Here is a 17399-nt window from a genome sequence, read left to right as displayed (position 1 = left end):
AGCCCAGTTCAAATTCTGAAGCCAGATACCTAGAATTAAGAGCATTCCCATGCAAGATACTGGATATTCAGCAAAATTCTCAGCTCAATGTAAAAAGCTAATGTTTCTAAATCAGCTAAGTACGAAAGTGCCCAGTAAAATCAAACAGTGAAGAATATCTAGTGTTACTGGACCAGGTATCAAATTGTCTTCATTTCTTGCTGCTCCTAAATTAGAAATTCAGAGTACAACAAACATGCATTGAAGTGCAGAAGATGCTAGATAGTGGAGCTGGAACCTCTGGCACAGATGAAGGTGTTGCTGGTAGTTTGATATCAAACATTCATCTAGGACATAATTTACAATATTGACATTTTACACACTGTGATTTGGTTTCAGAATTCTACCCCACAGATAAATCAAGTGCTCTCTGCTTCAAAGGCTTTTTTTTCCTGTGCTGTCTACAGATATACAGATGTGACTGAGTCACCTGGATTACATTTTAAGGTTTCCTTCATAGGCACTGTGTCTAGGGATGTGAAGGTTTGATTGTGCAGCACAATTCTGCTACAAGGGGTGATTTCTGGAGCCAGCTACACATCCAAGAAATTCAGCAGCAGTTCACAGAGCTCTATACCCCGAAGGGCACTGTCTATCATTCTTGCACTTAATTTCAGTATAGAAAGCACAGAGATTATTTCCTACTTTCTGTCTGTTCTCCATTTCTGAGCATCAATGTGACCATCCCTTCTCCTATTTCCAGGTTCCTAAACTGGACAAATAATATGACTGGAAAGATACACCTAATATTTCAACAACCATTAAAGGAACAGTGCTGCGACTGGGAGGCCAAAATTCCTTTCTTCTTTTCTTTGTTAGTCTTTGTGTATGCTTGATTTTTTATACAGTGCTTCAGACATCACTCAAGAAATGATAATCTCCCCATAGAGAATCACAGTACAATAAACAAAGCTGGGTGGAGAAGATGCATTTAGGAAGGAGATCATGGTGGTTCCATTTTCAGCCTAGTCCTTCACGCAGTGAGACTCGAGATGTCATGCTGTGTGCATATATGAGTGTTTCTTGACCATTTATTCCATTAGCTTAGGAATCATGGCCTAGTTTTCCCCAAATTTAACAGAGGGTTAGTAGACTTGAAAATACTACATTTCATAAAGAGTGAGGGAAACAAACAGCTAGGTGCAGCAGGGAAACACTGCCAGTGCCTTCACTGAAGGCAAAACTAATAAGGAGCAGCCTTAATTAGACGTCAGAGAATCCACACAGGACAGCACTGCCGAAGGGGGCTGATTCATTTCGCAGCTCACAGACTGCTGGTATCTGTGGATATGAATTAAGAAGAATATGAATAAGCATGAGTTTGCCCATCTGAACAGAACCACCCCTTTCTGTGCCCGCAGCCCTGCCCGCCAGTGAGGATGGACGCTGCCGAAGCGACAAGTCCATGTCGTCCCCTGAGCACCACCAGCACACGCCGTAGCTGTCACCAGTAGGTTCAGCTGAAGGGTACTTATGCAAGCCAGCTGATGGATCACCAAAGCTGGATCTCGGAGGAACGTCCTGGTCTGGCACACATGTTACATCAGTCTGAGAAGCAGTGTTTGCTCCTTCAACGTGATGCCTCTTAGCAGTATTTTTCCTTTTTGCAAATACCCGTCAGGTTATATGGACCCTGAATCTTGAACTAAACTTCCTGTCACCATACTCTGGAGATGAAAAAGTCCCTTGCCAACTGCCACGTACCTTCCCAATTTGAGACAGACTTGTTAAAACATTACTAATTTACTCAGGCAGGAAGTCCTGTCAGAAAGACAGTGCTTTGTGGAGATACAAGATATACTCAGGTACATCTACAGTATCCAAATCTGTGATTTGGATGAGTCAGGAATTTTAGCAGGGCAACAACAAAAAATCTAGCAGAGACGACAGGAAGATGTTAATTTCTCATAGTATTTTAGGCTCCGGTTTTCCTCACATACAAATTCTTGAATTCTACTTCAATCTCAGTGACAGCAGTTCTCCATGCTGAATGAAAATATCCTTTTGTCCAAAGACCAAGGCACTTATGCACAGATACCTACACCTTATTCGCATGATAAACCCACTTGTTGTGACAACTTCATTTATTATTTGTCCTCAGTAAAGCTTATGAAGAAAAATACCAAGCTAGCAGTTGCTTATACTCAGAATAAAATAGGAATCTTTAGTGAGACTGCATGTAAAATAAATGCTGCTCAATGAGAACAAGCTTAGCAGAAGCTGCCCTCAAGAAAATTAGCACTGTTTGCAGCTAAATAATATATTTTTATTTGAACAAGAAAAGAAAGAATGCATTTATATTTAGATAACCTGAAATATTCTCAGCTTACACAGAAATGTGTCATCTCTATTAATACAAGGCTTTTCTTTGAAACTGGAATGATATAGAAACTAATTTTAAACTATCAGTGTTTTAGTGGTGGCAGGCAGGCTAACATTCTTCCTAATCCATAGGGTAACAACCTTTTCTCTCACAAAGATTTTGACAAAAGAATAAATCACAGATGTCTACATTTCAGCCTTAAAAAACCGTTTGAGCAACTAAAAGGTAGAAAATAGCCAGAGAGAATTATGACCAAACGCCACATATTAAAAAGTTCTCCACATGTGGCACAGAAAGAAACAGTCAATTCACTGCAATTGTCTGCTTAACAGGTTCAGCCTCTATCCAACTGGTAGCAATCAGGCAGGACACTAGAGTGGGCAGGAAATCTAAAATTAGGTTTTACTACCTATAATGGAGGATTTATGGGATAATTTAATTGGCAGTCTTGGGACTGAAACCCAAGGTGGGGGAACAAAAACATCTTTCTGGTATGAACCCTTCCTGTAGTGGGCTGAAAAATAAAAGCACGGGGGAAATAACCTAGAGATGTAATATCCCCTTTCTAGTGCTAAGTAGGCAATGCATGAATACGTTTGCGGGCATTGGGGGGGAGGAGGGGGTGGTGAACCAGAGATAGTAGGAAGTCATGCATTGATATAAACTGATTTTTCTTCTTTTTAGGAGAAAGTCCTCTGAATTGCTTCTTGCAGTGAAACATGTCTCCAACTACACAAGGGACGATAAACAGTCCCAGAGTAAACAGAAGGCTGTAATTCACTCCAGTGCTCTTCTGACATCGCAGAGCATGAAAGCGCAGCACAGACAGCTTATTGACTGCAGCAGACTGAACCCAGCCTTGTATTCACTCACTCCAGGACAGCCATTGCCATCCGCGGTATTTGCTGAGCCACTTGTACTTTTGTTTCCCCACGGCACTTCTACGCTTATAGAGACCTTTTAAAGTCAAACCTCAGTGAGGTAAGAAACACTTTATTGCCTTCTCTGTGTTCATCAGGAGAGGTTTGCAAGGGTTAACATTTAGTTCTCCGCTGGCTGAAAGGCTGTGGAGCTGAACATGGGGTAACACGATCCCCTTTTCCATACTCACATGTGTTCCACCCATGTCAGCACAAGCTACCAATACATTTTCCATAGCTGATTGCATTTATTAGATGAGCTTCATGCCAGCTTGGAAGGTTCAGAGAGAGGAGCAAGGACACTGTCCATTGTCACCTAGGGAGGGGGGATGTGCTCCCATGTGCTGCTGGTGGGTGATTCCCCATCACTTCATCGTATCGTCATGGCTCCTTGCTGCAAGGTCCTACAACAACACGGATCCCAAATTCCGTAACCGACTGGGATGCAGGGCACACACCTGCATCAGCATGGGGAAGCAGCAGACCTACCATCCCCTTACAGACCACATCTTCTAACTCATTTTAATGCCACAACCAAACCTGCTCAGAGTTTCACAGTCTCCTGCTGAGATTCCTTTTCATTTTTTTTTGTTCTGGCAAATCTAATATTGTTTAAAAATGGCAGTAAACTCATCTACTGCCAACTACAAATGTCAAGGGCTACCCATTCCGAAGTTTTTCTGTAATGGGATCTCTGTTGCAGACCTTTATGAAGACATTATAGCATTTGACAAATGTCTTTATCTTTAAAACCCATGCACAGTCATACTCTGTTTGATGGTGACAAGTTTTGAGAAGATGACAGGTGAACATGCTTAGTATTATTACCTCTAGCTTATCACTGGCAGTGTCAAAAGAAAATGTAAACAATCAAGTCAGTGTAACAATCCTTGATTATTATTCTTAGAATAGCAATGACATCAGTTATAAACTACTATAAATTTAAAAAAAATGCATTCCCATTTCTTTCAGAAAGTGACATGCAGGAATAGGCTGACAAATTCCAAGGCTGTCTCAAGAACTTCTCTCTCAGCACACTGCAACCTTGATTGGTACAACATGAAAAAAATCCCAGAAACAAGGGAAAATTTACAGATTCCAAAAATCAACCTTTGCAAGAGCTCCGCTGACAGCCAGTAAGTTTACAGTAAAACCGGTCAGGCCATTTGGAAACCAGATCGTTGAGAAGGCTACATCTTCTCCAGAAAAGGTGTTTAAGTAGATCTAAGTGTGGCAGTTTCAAGTATGGGCTGATGTTTTTACCATTTTGCTTTTTTCCCTTCCCCTGTCTTTTAAACGCTAACATCAATCATCTTTCATTTCTTGCTTTTTATATAACCTTGTTTCTACAAATGTGAATGAGAAAAATCCCACTGCTATCAACAGGGAAAAGTTTTTGCAGTTTTAAGCCACTCATGCTCCATCACTAAGATGACCACCACACAGCCTGAGACAGACAGACTCACAAGTCGTTGTTATAACCACGATGCTGTTGAAAGGTCAAGTCAGTATCTTTTCATGATACTAAAAACTTCCTTTTCTGTAGATTAATTTACTTTATATTTCAAACTATATTTGAAGTTTACTTTATATTTGAAATGTTTCTCCCATAAACTCCCCTTTTTATTTTCCCCTGGCTTGTATTTTCTACCTTTGGGGATAACGTAATTATACTGAAATAAAGAAGAAAACCTTTGTGTCTTAAATATGGCCTTTGTGTTGCCTAAACTTACAATATGTGAAAAGTTTATAGACCTTGACAGATGCAGGGTGTGGTGCATCACACTCTCCCTCACACAAACACAGCCTGCATCTGCAAGTAAGTTGCCTTTTCATGGAAATACTATTCAGAGATTATTTCCATAAAAATTCACCCTGGCACTCTTCTGTTTCTCTTGTCATTCACCCAGCTGTGTTCCTTCCTGATTGATTTTCATTCTGAATAAGGCACAACAGTCATTTTCATAGGAGAGCTAGGGAAACTTTCCATTTTTATGTAAGAGCAAATGCTGTAGTCAATGTAATAGGGCTGCATAAAGCATCAGTAAAACCCGGTGTAGTTCTATTTACAAAGGTAGTCTGAGAAAAGATTTCAACCTCCGGCTGCCCTCACTAAAGACAAGCGCACTGAGTCCCAAACTTAGCTTTCCCAGGAGGAAATACCAGATCTTCTCAAGGGTTTGAGTCAGTCCTGGCTGAGGTCAACGCAAGTCCTTCTACTAACCTGAGCAGGGGATGGAGTCCAGCCCAGTTTGCCCAGGGGAAAAAGGGGTGCAGAAGCAGGGGAAGGGGCCATCCTTAAAGAAAAGAGCAGGTGGTCCAGATGGACAAACTAAACGAGATCCTGCCACTGATGCACCTCCTTAGCCACCAAGTCCCAGCGATGCCCTGAGGCACCGACCGCCTCCCAGACCCAGTATCTTGTCTTTCTCCTATCAGCATGCTGACCTGGGACTGAAATTTAATCACTTCTAAAAAACTTAACCGCTTTTGCAGCAGTCAACACAGAGGCCAACGCGGAAAGCATCCCAGGATGCCCTCACGTACCTGCCGAGCCCTGCACCAGTACCAGGAAAAGGGGAGACGGACTTCCCCAGCCCGGCGAGGGCCCCAAAGGCAGAAGGGCAAGGACACCCAGAGCCAGGGCTCCCCACAGTGCTGGGTCAAGGACACCAGAGCGAGCCGTGGCGCTTCCCCTCAGCTCCAGCCATCCAGCCCCTCACCACCACACTCCTGCGCGTTCAAAGGGCTTTTCAACCATGTTTCCCAAACACAAATACTGAATTACTATTTTAAATGATGGGCTTCGTATTTTCTGAAGCATTCAGCCTGCACTGAGGCTGAAAATGGACAGTCTGTGGTCTCTTTTATGAAGTTGTTTTTATCCTTTCGGAACCAAAGTGGTAAACCACTAATGGCATGAGCATTTTTCTCATTATCAGTTACAACGTTAATGACTCTTATTTAAGCAAGCAGTATTCTAAAACCTTTCAGGCTTGCATGTTCATTTATGAGACCTCAGACTGTTTATCGTGTCTTCTCTCATGAAAGTTCTTTTATGATGTTAAATGGAAGAAGCCATTTCAAGACCAGGCAGCAATTTGCATCAGTAAACGCTTTTAGGAACTTGTTGCTTCAGTGTCTTAGAACTGACTCATTTTCAGAATCCCTTGCCTGAAGGTTCAGTGCACTCCAGTGCTCAGGTCTAATTGTAAATAGCTGAATGTTCAATTAAAATTGTGGTCTAGCAGCTGAAGCAAAGCCAGACTTCAACCCCAGTGCTATATCAAGCTCCGCTTTGTAGTCTTGTGCAAATTACTCAGCCCACTCTTAGAAAACATTAACAAAGTGTTTCAAATTTGTTTGCCCTAGTCCTCTAGCCACAACAGGGTGTTAAGTCATGTCTCCATCTCCAGGAGTCCAGAGCCACCCAGACAGAGACGAGCACAGGCCATAGTGGTTATTTTCACACAAGAAGCATAAGGGACTTTTGTTGGCTTCGCTTATTCCTCAAACCCCATCCCAACTATAGCGCAGAGAAAAATGCAGGCACCATCACAGCTACCAAAATGCACTAGAGAAGTGTCCAAGGTCAGAATGGGAATGAGAAGTTTAGGAAGGGTAGAAAGCCAAGCATAAAGGCTCCGGCACCAGAAAATCAAAGCACATTCATAAAACAACTGCCCAAATTTTTGAAAAGTATTGAGCACGTATTACAAAGTGGTTGCCAAAGGGTTGCTGTCATCTCCAGGAAAAGCAAGCATGCCACAGATATTTCCTGTGCACACTGATCCTGGGGGAACAGTAAAAGTTGGTTATTCCACAGACCTACTCTAAATATTCTCACTTTCATAATACACATGAGTGTTCTCTCACTGCATTCATTTTTGCTCAAATCCGTTGGTGGGCAGCATACCCAAATCAGCTTTTGTTTAAGTTCTTATGTTCTTCCAAGATAATTGGCCCTACGGGACTTTAACCCAAATGGAGTGTATCTTTGTAGGGACCTTGTAGAGGTATTTCTAATGTTTAATGGTCTCCTGAATTACTACTTTCCTCCCACTGTGAAGGAAATGGGCTCGCCGCCATCCGTTTCCCCACAGCATTCATTACCGCTAGCAACACGGATGTAGAAGCAGCATCCCTTAGCCCATCCCGTGCTTCCAAAACACATGAAAGAAGAGGCAAAGCATTCATCCTCCTTAATGGAGGAAGACTCGCTCCACACCGATGTGGTCAGGCAAAGGTTCCCCTCACACGCAATTACTCAGGACCCATCCATTTGGGCTCAGCCGGGGGGCTGAGGCAATTATATCCCGGCACAGCTTGCTGACTCAGGGCGACTTGCTGACACGGGCAGGTACCTGCCAGCGGTGAGGGAATGTGAATCTGTCTACGTGGGGCTGTTTCTGCCTTTCTTGTGCAGTCATTCCTCAGACCACTTTCTAATGTCTTCCAGACCACCAGCAGCCCGTCGGACCATATGTGGAGCAACACCGTCACAGACTAACTGGTTAATGAGTTATTCCCACAGCCTGCAATAAGGCTCCCCTTGGGAGCTGGTAGACATCTCACTACCTGCCAGCAGGCATGGTGGAGAACCAGCTCTCAGCTGCTGTCAATACCTAATTTAAAATGCTTGTAATTATAGCAGCACAACAGTAACAGTTTGTTTACCTAAGAGCTAAGTTCTTCATTCATTCTCCCTGCCCCTGGCAAACAACCATCAGACATGCAGATGCAAAAATATGGGGGTATACTTTTAAAAACTGTTAAAAACTTCAGCTCACTGTGGTGAGGGAACACGGGCATGCCAAACCCCACCGCCAGCTCCGGCCCGCCAGCAGCTGCACAGCCCCGGGCTCAGAGCAGTGGGGCCCGTGCCCAGCCCACGACGGCAGGCAAATGGAGGGGCTCTTCCATGGGCGACGTTGTCTTCTGAAACCATTCCAGCACTGCTAAGAAGAGGCACACAGGCTTTCTGAACACAGCAAACTTCTAAACCAGCTCCATCCGAAAAATGGAGTTTAAATTAAGTTTCCCCGTGGTGGTCTCAGCTCCCTGCCAGCCAACGCGAGCGGGGCTGAGAAGAGACGTCCATTTTCATGGTCCTTCAGTGTTGGGTTAGTGACATTCCCGCATGTCCCCCAAGCCTGTCGTGCTTCCCCTCCCTTTTCTGGCCTGTTGAAATCACCTGTCCCACTGCAAGGGAAGGAGTTGACATGTACAAGGTGATGCGCTTCGGCTGTAAATGTCATCATATCCAAAACGCCTTTCAAATTTAAAACAGAAAAACCAGGATTCCCCTGCAATAGGAAGCTACTGGGCCCTGTGAGGAATTAAAGCAGGAGACCTTGACAGCAAATCTGACTGCTTGCTGCTGAGGGGTTGGATGGGGGCCAGAGGTGGAGCAGGAGGGAGCCATAATACCTGCAGGTGCATGACCCGCGTTTCCTCCTCCACGAAAGATGAACCCAAACAGAGAAAGTGGAAATTCTCTGAGTTCCTACAAGGGAAATATTATCAAGAGAAAAAGCCGTGTCTGCTTCCTGTGCTAAAAAGGCAGTGCTTTTAAATGCTGTAGTGACTGGGGGGAATTAAGGAAGTCACCGCAGTGAACACACTTCCACAGCTTTCCAAGCCCAGTGGAAACGTGGGTCCAGTGGAAACCCCCCAAAAACCACCTAAGAAGCTTCAGCCACTTCAGCAAGGGCAAAATTTCATCCACTGAACAGAAATTCAGAGTTTTCAAATTCTTTCATGGCTTATTCCAGAATTGAGGAGGAAGAGGAATTTATGGGTTGGGGGTTTGTTTCCATGTAAAACCAACTGAAAATGGTAAATATGTTAAACAGGCTTGTTGTTTTTCTTTTCAAGAGAGCAATGGTCCAAAGCAGAACAACAGGACGCACAAACGCCCATAAGCACACGTGGTGGAGCACACCACTGGTTTTGAGTTTCTGTGCACCAGCCAGGCTCCAGCTCCCTACCAAACCATTAAAAAAAAAAAAAAAAAGAGTCGAGAGTTCAAAAATTCAGTATCACCTACTCAGCTGCGAGTGACTTTTTGCAAAATGATTTGCCTTTCCATGAAACGCAGACGACAGCCGATACGGACGGGGATCTGGCTGGGGCAGGTCCACAGCAGGCAAAGAGCCACCGGTGCGGGGGCACTCGCGCTTCGTACCTCTTCGGGACCCTGGTTGGCAGCGATGATTTGTTTCCTCACAGGTCCATAAACACTCACGGCTTACGTCAATGTGGTTTCAGCTCATTTTTAGCCCAGACCACTCGCCTCGCAGGGCCCAAGAGAAGCCCGGAGTCGACAGTCAAGAGGAGCCTCGCGGTGCTTCAGAGGAGCCGACCGATAGGAACTGCTCTTCTGCAGGGACACAAGGGTACCAGAAACCGGCGCAGAGAGCTAGCCAGAATTCATCCGACCGTTAACAGGCAGGAACTAGGAATCACACTTTTCCACTACAAATGGTAAAACTATCCAAGCCCAAACCCCCTCCTCACAAAATTCAAATGCCTTCTTTCTATTTTTCCTGGTGTTAAACATATGTTACATATGCCTTACAAAACCTGCATACAGTTTGTCCGGTTTCAAAGCAGGGGCTGAAGCGCAGCAAACATCCTTGCTCTCACTCCCATTTCTGCTTTCCAAGAGAAGTGCCAGAGAACGTATTCTATTTTTGTAAGAGTTTGAAGGGCATGGTCAGAAAAGTGACTATGTAAAAATGGCACCTTTTCATCCAGCAGATCTGTTCCCAGTGAGTATTCTGAGTCATGTCTGCTTACTTAAGTGACCAAAATAGATTTTTACTACTTCTCACTCCTCTTTAGTCCTGTGGAACCAACACAGTAAAGAGTGAGTTCTATAAATCCTACCCTGGACCAAAACCCATTAGGACTCGTTAACTAAGTATGAGGGGCAGAAGGGGGGTGGCTGGATGCACCCCTGCGGGTGGCTGAGGGGGCAGTGCCGCTGCCCACCAGTTCCCCACCTGATGCCAGGCATGGCACATTGCACAGGGTGGTGGTAGCTGAGAGGGATCTAATCTCCCTCGTCCCAGCTCCTGCGCCCTTCGGCAAACCTAACCCCCTCTCCCACGTTACTGCTCCGCGGACCAACCACGAGCTGAGCTCCCCGGGCTCACACTGCGGTACAACTGTCCTTCCTGTAAACTGTCATGGAAATCACAAGCAAACAACAAATGCAAAGCTTGTCTCTCTCTCCTGCTAGGTCTTTAAAAAAAAACAACAAAACTTAAATGGATATGAATGAGCAGAACAGAATCTTAACAGAAAGACAGCAGTATTAATCCATTCCTACCTTACTCTAATGATACAACAAATGATAGTTAATGTTTCCATTTTTCAATTTTTTCAATAAAGTTAAAAGAGACAGCATTGCAGAAACCATAAAAGGGCTTTCCATTGCTATTTCTTATGTTTCTATTGCTGGTGATAAAACTGGACAGTAAAAAGTTAGTTTGACAGCAAAAATGAAACTATTATATACTAGGTCAATTTTAAAATGAAAATAATACATAAGCAACATGACTCAGTCCCAGTCAGAGTGTAAAGCATTCATCTGGTCTCTCTGCTGTACTTTTACCTACGTTTTTCCCTCAGTCTCCATAAGACTGGCTGCTGGGGCCGGGATCAATCCCTGGATACAGAACACAGCGCCAAACACCTGGGCTTGCAACCTGGATTCCCACCTAAATTGATGGATACAGGCTGCGTCTTCAGTGACTTTCACAAACTAGCATCATTGTCTCAGACTGGCAAGATTAACCCATCCTCTGGCTAGGGAGGGGACTTACACAGCTAGAGGCTTGATTTTAGGTGGCTACTACTAGGTGAGGTGAATCCTACCCTCCTAAAAGCATTTTCCAGTCTCAACACACAGAACCGACTTCTCTATACAGACGAACCAAGATGTCAGGTTCAGATTTCCCCATGCTCTTCATTTCAAGAGGGTGATGAATTGCCTCGCTGAAATGAAGCCTTGGTTGTGCCTACCAAGGGGTGCTCTTTGTGGTTTCAGGATGTTGACATACATATTGGTGACAGATTTGGCTTCTCTCGACTGCAAGAGATACAGAGCGTGTTACAGACTGTTTGCTATGAATACATAAAAATACCAGAGAACTTATAAATGCAGCAAAGCAATGAAGAGCATTGGCCAAAATTCCCAGCTTCACATTCTGGGCAAATCAAATGAAATTCAGGAAAAGGCATCAGATACCCATCAGGACCAAATTAGATCTTGATTTGATTTAAAATCCCTTATTTTTCCCTTTGTCAAACTGGCTTTTAAAGCCATGTCCACAAACCTGTGCGAAAAAACCCCTCCATAAGCCTCTGAACAGCCAACTACAATCACAACCATCAATGTAACAGCAGTTCTTCAGAGAAATGCTGGAGAACTTTTATCGTATCTGCTTTGCGTGAGTCCTGCGAATCAGCTTCTTTTTCAAGCACATTTTGCAGTTTCTTCTCAGTGCATGTTGTAATGCAATATATTAATGTTACTAGTAGTTTACTATAAATCCTTTGTGTATAATTTGTGAACTCTATAGAGAACAGTCCATTTTATAAACAGAATTTTAAAACACCATGTTTAAATTTATTGCAGGGTTTATTCAGAACTGACAAAGCCTCTTTAGAAAACTGAATTTTGCTTAGAGACTTTCCTTCTGCATAACTACTAGACTTCTTTCTTTATAAAGCCCTTTTTAATTACACAGAAAAGTATAAACCGTGATGGAAATGCAATTTGTCTAAAGCGAATTGTTTGACTGCCATATTTCTTTTTCTGTTCTCATTTAATGAGAGTAATTTACAGAAAAAGACACAATTGTGCAATTTGCTAAACCAGCATGATTTTTACAGACACATTTAACTGCACCAAAACAAATCACGTATTAACTACTGAATATCAAAAAATATATGACCTCTTGAAAGAGTCTGTTTCAGTCAAATCAGGTCAAATATACTGTGTACACCCATACTTAATAAACTAAAAATAAAGCAATAAACTCAATGCAAAGCCAGCAGGTATTATGAAAAGCTCAAACTGGTAAGCCTACATGACTTACAAATTAGAAGAAATCAATCAGATTTCGCAAACTGTTTTGTCATAAGTAGTTTACAGGGCAGCAAGCTGCTACTCCTAAGCCACTGCTCCTAGCACTAGAAAAAAAAAAAGACCTGAGCAGTTACTAAATCAACGCATCTTTGCTAACAGCGTAATACTAGTAAAAAAGAAGACCCTTACCAACCCCTTGTAGCAGCCAGTAAAGGGCATCAGGAAAAGATGCGAGTTCAGCAGGCAATGTATTTGGGACTGGGGGGGGGGGGGGTAACAGGGAAGGGAACCTACCCGTGCCGCTGCCACCCCACGGGACCCCAGCCAGCAGCCCGGGTGCCGCAGCAATGGCCGCGACCTCCCCTCCCCTCCTCATCACGGACGGAGCCGTGCGTGCGTTCTCCAGAGGCAGCATTCCCTGACTTCGCAGCATCGGTCTCAAACCCCTTTGCCCTGCCCCGTCCCGCCTCGCACCCCGAACTGCTCTCCCGCAGCAGCCGACTATTCAAGCTGGTGCAAACTCGTATCAAGATTTTTCTCCTGTTGCTGTTTCTTTGCGGGGTGAAGAGAAAACAATCCCGTTTCATTACGGACCTCCTGGAGAAACTTGGAAACCTGGGTGCCTAAACAGAGCTGATTGAAACCACGTTTAAGCTCTTATTTGTTTAACTTGCCTCGTGCAGAACTGCGAGCCTGCGGGTGCTCATCATTTCTTACCAGCCAACCTTTCTTCTTCAAATCGGCAGCTAATTAGGTGCCTGCAGTTCAAAGCTGCAGACTACCTGACAAGTTCAGCAGATCTGAAACACAACAGAAGTCAATATTCATCTTCTAGAGCAGCATCTAAAAGGGGCAGCAGCTTTTTAATATCCCAGCAATATTACAGGGTGCGTAAGCATCCCGGCAGCTCCTGCTTTCTCCCAGAAACGTGGCATCGTTTAGTGGGCAGTGAGAAAGCGGATGGCAATGCTACGGTCAAGGCACCTTAATCAGCACCTGGATATTGTAACACTCGGTGTCTGTATTAAAAGGAATCAAAACAGAAGGCCTCAGTTCAAACCCAAGCCCCCAGCCACTTCCACACACAGCGATCTCCCAGACGTGAGTGGTCACCCGGAGTTCAGCTGAAGAGCTTGTGTGGCTGCACGTCGAGGCCCTTCATTTTAAACCACCCTCTATCAAAGCCGGTTGCATCTCCAGCTAAAATGAAAACATATGTTTATTGTTTTCTCTTTGGGCAGGCAATTAATATTTATACGATGCATTATCAAACACAAATAACTATGTATTTTGTTCCTGGAATAAGTTTCTCCTGACTGGAATGAAGTTGTGCCAAGGAGGGATTTCGCCTGATGCAAGCAGCATGCAAGCACAATCCACTTCCCGTGACAGCTTTCTCAAGTCAAAAGCGGCATTTCAGAACGGGCCATAGCAAAGGTACGTCGATGCAAACGAACCCCACCGCGCAGTCGCATGCTCCACGCAAGGAAAAGTGCCACTGAAGTCAGCAGGAGACACGCTTGCCACGGCCGTATGGGAAGCAAGCTCTTTGCAAATCCATTCATGCTTACTTTAGATCAAATATCGTTTCGCTCTTGAACAACATAAAAAATGTCTCGCTGCATACATTTTAGTTTTGATATACCCACTGATTAACAAGGACCTGCACACGCCCACAGCAGTACAACCTCTTTGGTTTTCATTGTAAAATTACTATTTCTTGAATTCATTCAAGCCCTCCAGACTGCACACACACCACTAAATATAAATAGAAGAGGTTAAAATGCAGTTTAAATATAACAGATATGTCCGCAACTCCATATTTAGATACACCCTTTAATTTTTTCCTATTGCCTACTTTTTACTCACATTTAAATTTAGTAAGGTAATTTTAGGCTGCCAGTTCTCTACCTACACTAGTTAACTACGCTGTGAAGGAAATATATTAGAGTTTCTCCACTTACTTCATTACCTTACAAAATACCAAAGCAATACAAATTCTTGCGACTCGTATCTTCAACCCACACAACAGACAAAACGATGCTCGACTTTACTGGGAAGCCTGCCTGCCGAAAAGCGCACGGCTAGAACCACGCAGGGAAATAAAAAAATATTCTGGTGGCTGTGAAAGTGGCCAGTTGCGGGTATAATGAAAAGCAGCGTGGCGTTACTGCACAAAAACGTAATTCTTTCAACCCAAGACAAACATCATTATAATTCAGGCTGAAAATATCTTACCAACATGAAATTTAACAACAGCACTTTAAATCAGCTGTATAGGAAAGCTGACGTACAAAGCATGAACTAATCCCTGGCCTACCTTCCCAGCTGCGCAGCAGAAAAACACCGTGGGCAGCACCAGGCACTCCAGGCTCAGCCTGCACCGCTGACCTTAGCTGACACGGATCAGGCCCAAAGGGCCCTCTCTGACCATACCCCCTGCCAACAACTTCCACCGCCAGTTCGCGACACAGATTTCCACATGGCTACCTGCACAATTAAAAGAAGTACCGTTTGCCCTTACAGCTGCCTTTTCCTGGAAAACTGAAAAATACTCACTTAAAAGATTCCCAACAGTGGGAAAAAACCCCAACCCAACAGATATTTCAAGGGAAAGGGTTCATTTCAATCCAAACGTTTTAAACGATTTTGCTGTTACCTGCTAGTAACTCCTGGAGCCTTTAGTAACGCGGAGGCAAGGTAAGGAAGGAAACGTGACACGCAACCTTCCAGGTCCACCAGATGCCATCAGCAGCACTGCAAAAGCTTTTTGTGGTTTTCTGCTCCTCACTGGAGAGCGCATTTAACCGAGAAGAGAAACCGCTGTATACGGGGACCTCGTAAAGCGGACATAAATGAACCGCTCTGTGCTGGGAGAGCCAGTGCTTTCAGCCCCATTTTGGTAGCGAAGCGCTGGTGTTTCGGAGAGGGCGCAGTGGGAGAGGATTTGCCTCATCAGCAGTCAGGCATCTCGCCCATGCGGCGTTGTTCAAACCACCTGGGCTGCAACAGCCCTCCCGGGGTTGTGTGTTTGTTTACACACCTCCGTGTGCACACGGAAAACAAACTGCCCGCAGAAGAGCAGGTAGCAAAGGCGCATCCGCGCTGCGAGGTGAAAGCACTGGTCTTCGGTGGAATTGTCATCGGGACACCAACAACCATGGGATCCGAGCTGGTACTTCAGACAGAAAAGGTCCAGCCTACTCACACGCAAACGAGCGTACTTGCAGTAAGAGACACTACTTCCCAGACTGCAGCAATCTGTATTTCAAGCTCACAATTCCTACCATGGAAACTCCTCCGTGGAACTCACGCACCCGGACTTCTTCGGTGCCTGACAAAGAGCTCAGACTTGGTCAAAAGAAAGAGAGAAGCCGCACAGTCAGCACTGCTTATAAACCATGGGAAGAAAAATACGCCTAGTATCTATCTATTAGAACAAATCTTTTAAGAACCAAATGCTACATAAATTACAATCCAAATGAAGTAACACCTTAGGAGCAAGAAGTCCAACCAATCGCACCTAGGACTTACACTGACAGATCATTTATAAAATTCCTGCAACATGTAACTCTATCCAGTACTATATGATTTGTTTAACTTTGGGACTATATTGTGGGAGGTGGGGAGAGATGCTGTCCAAAGGTCTAAAACCCTGAAATGTTTTTGGAGGCAGTGATTTCTTTTTCTTGCAATGTTTTTCAAAAAATTGTGTAGAATCTTAGCCATCGTTTGCCTACATACGTGTATGAAAGGGAAAATAAGAACTGCCGTTACTATTCCCATGTACCACACCTTTGGTTTTTCAAATGTCCTTTAAGAAACAGACAATCAACATAAAAATATATTTGTCCCGTATTCTGCATGACTTAGGATTTTTTTGCTTTTATTTATTTCCTTTTAATTCGGAAGCTGTCAAACATCTATTTCACTTCCCGGACTTCCATATCAGTTCAGATGGCTGAAATCACGTACCTGACACACACACCCGGACAAAAGTTTACATTTCAAGCCCTAGTGAGCAGCTGTCTTTGTCTACTTCACTCGTTTCAGTGAAACCAGGGAAGCGGTTAAAGGGTTAAACCAAAGGAATGTGACATTTCTCCATGTGCAGTTCATAGCCCTATCCCGGTTTTCCTAACGGACCCCAAATTACACGGGCAGAATGCAATTTCCCAACTGTAACTCCAGAACTGAGTGTTAATTCAGAGAATGACACTTTGAGCACAAATCAAGACTTCGTTAAAGAAACAGCAAGTTTGCCGGTACCGTGGGCTCTCAGCAAAGGCGGCAGTCAATGGCAGTTTACGTTAGCCAGAACTTGCGACCTCAGCTTTTGTAAACATCATCACGCGTTCTCCAAACTCTACGGCAAAAGTCATCCGGCCGCCGAAACAGACCCCCGCCGAGCGGCACCCCAGCAGCTCCCACCCTCCCCGGGCCCACCCGGGTCACCGCAGGTTTCACCCCGGCGCAAGAGCCGCTCGGCCTTCCGACGGGCAGCCGAGAGGTACCGGCTGGCCGAGCGATGACAGAGTTACGGAGGCGCCGACGCTTCTGTCACCAACCACGAATAAAAAGAAAAATCCCCGCACCGCTGGCGGGGGGGGCGTGCGACGGTACCATTTCGGAGGCTGCCGCCCGAGCAGGCAGTCCCCGGCCCGGCTCCGAACGCCCGGCCGAGCCCCCGGCGCTGCCCCCCGCCGCCCCACCGCATCCCCGGAGGGAAAGACTTACCGGGGTCCCGGGGAGGGACGGGACCGCCGGGGGAAGGCAGCGGCCGGCGGCGGGAGCGGGGGAGGGCGGGAGCGGGCGAGGGGACGCAGCGTTGCCGAGCGCGGTGAGTCACCTCAGCCGGGACGGGCGCAGCCCATCGCGCCGGCCCCGGGCTCCCGGCGCCTCTCCCTCTCGCCAATCGCCGAGCGGGGCAGCCGCGGCTCCCCGCCGCTCCCCGCCGCTCCCCCGCCGCCGTCGGGGCGGCCCCGCGCCCTCCGCCCGCCGGGCACCGGCACCCCCC

The 17399-nt window shown here is 45.3% G+C and overlaps 1 protein-coding gene across 2 annotated transcripts in view; it reads right to left on the bottom strand.

Annotated features, from left to right (window-relative positions):
• Nucleotides 1-17189, bottom strand: part of ERG (ETS transcription factor ERG) — a 146340-nt gene extending 129151 nt beyond the window's left edge. For both annotated transcript variants that reach the window (XM_075431955.1, XM_075431969.1), the window contains exon 1: nt 17120-17189. The gene's annotated coding sequence lies outside the window, so the exon portion shown is untranslated. The remainder of the gene's footprint in view (nt 1-17119) is intronic.
• Between the last annotated feature and the right edge of the window lie 210 nt (nt 17190-17399).

This window comes from Opisthocomus hoazin, chromosome 1 (genome assembly GCF_030867145.1).
Source record: "Opisthocomus hoazin isolate bOpiHoa1 chromosome 1, bOpiHoa1.hap1, whole genome shotgun sequence".
Taxonomy (NCBI): Eukaryota; Metazoa; Chordata; class Aves; order Opisthocomiformes; family Opisthocomidae; genus Opisthocomus; species Opisthocomus hoazin.
Note: the sequence above shows the minus strand (reverse complement) of the source record. Positions and strands in the feature narration are given on the sequence as shown.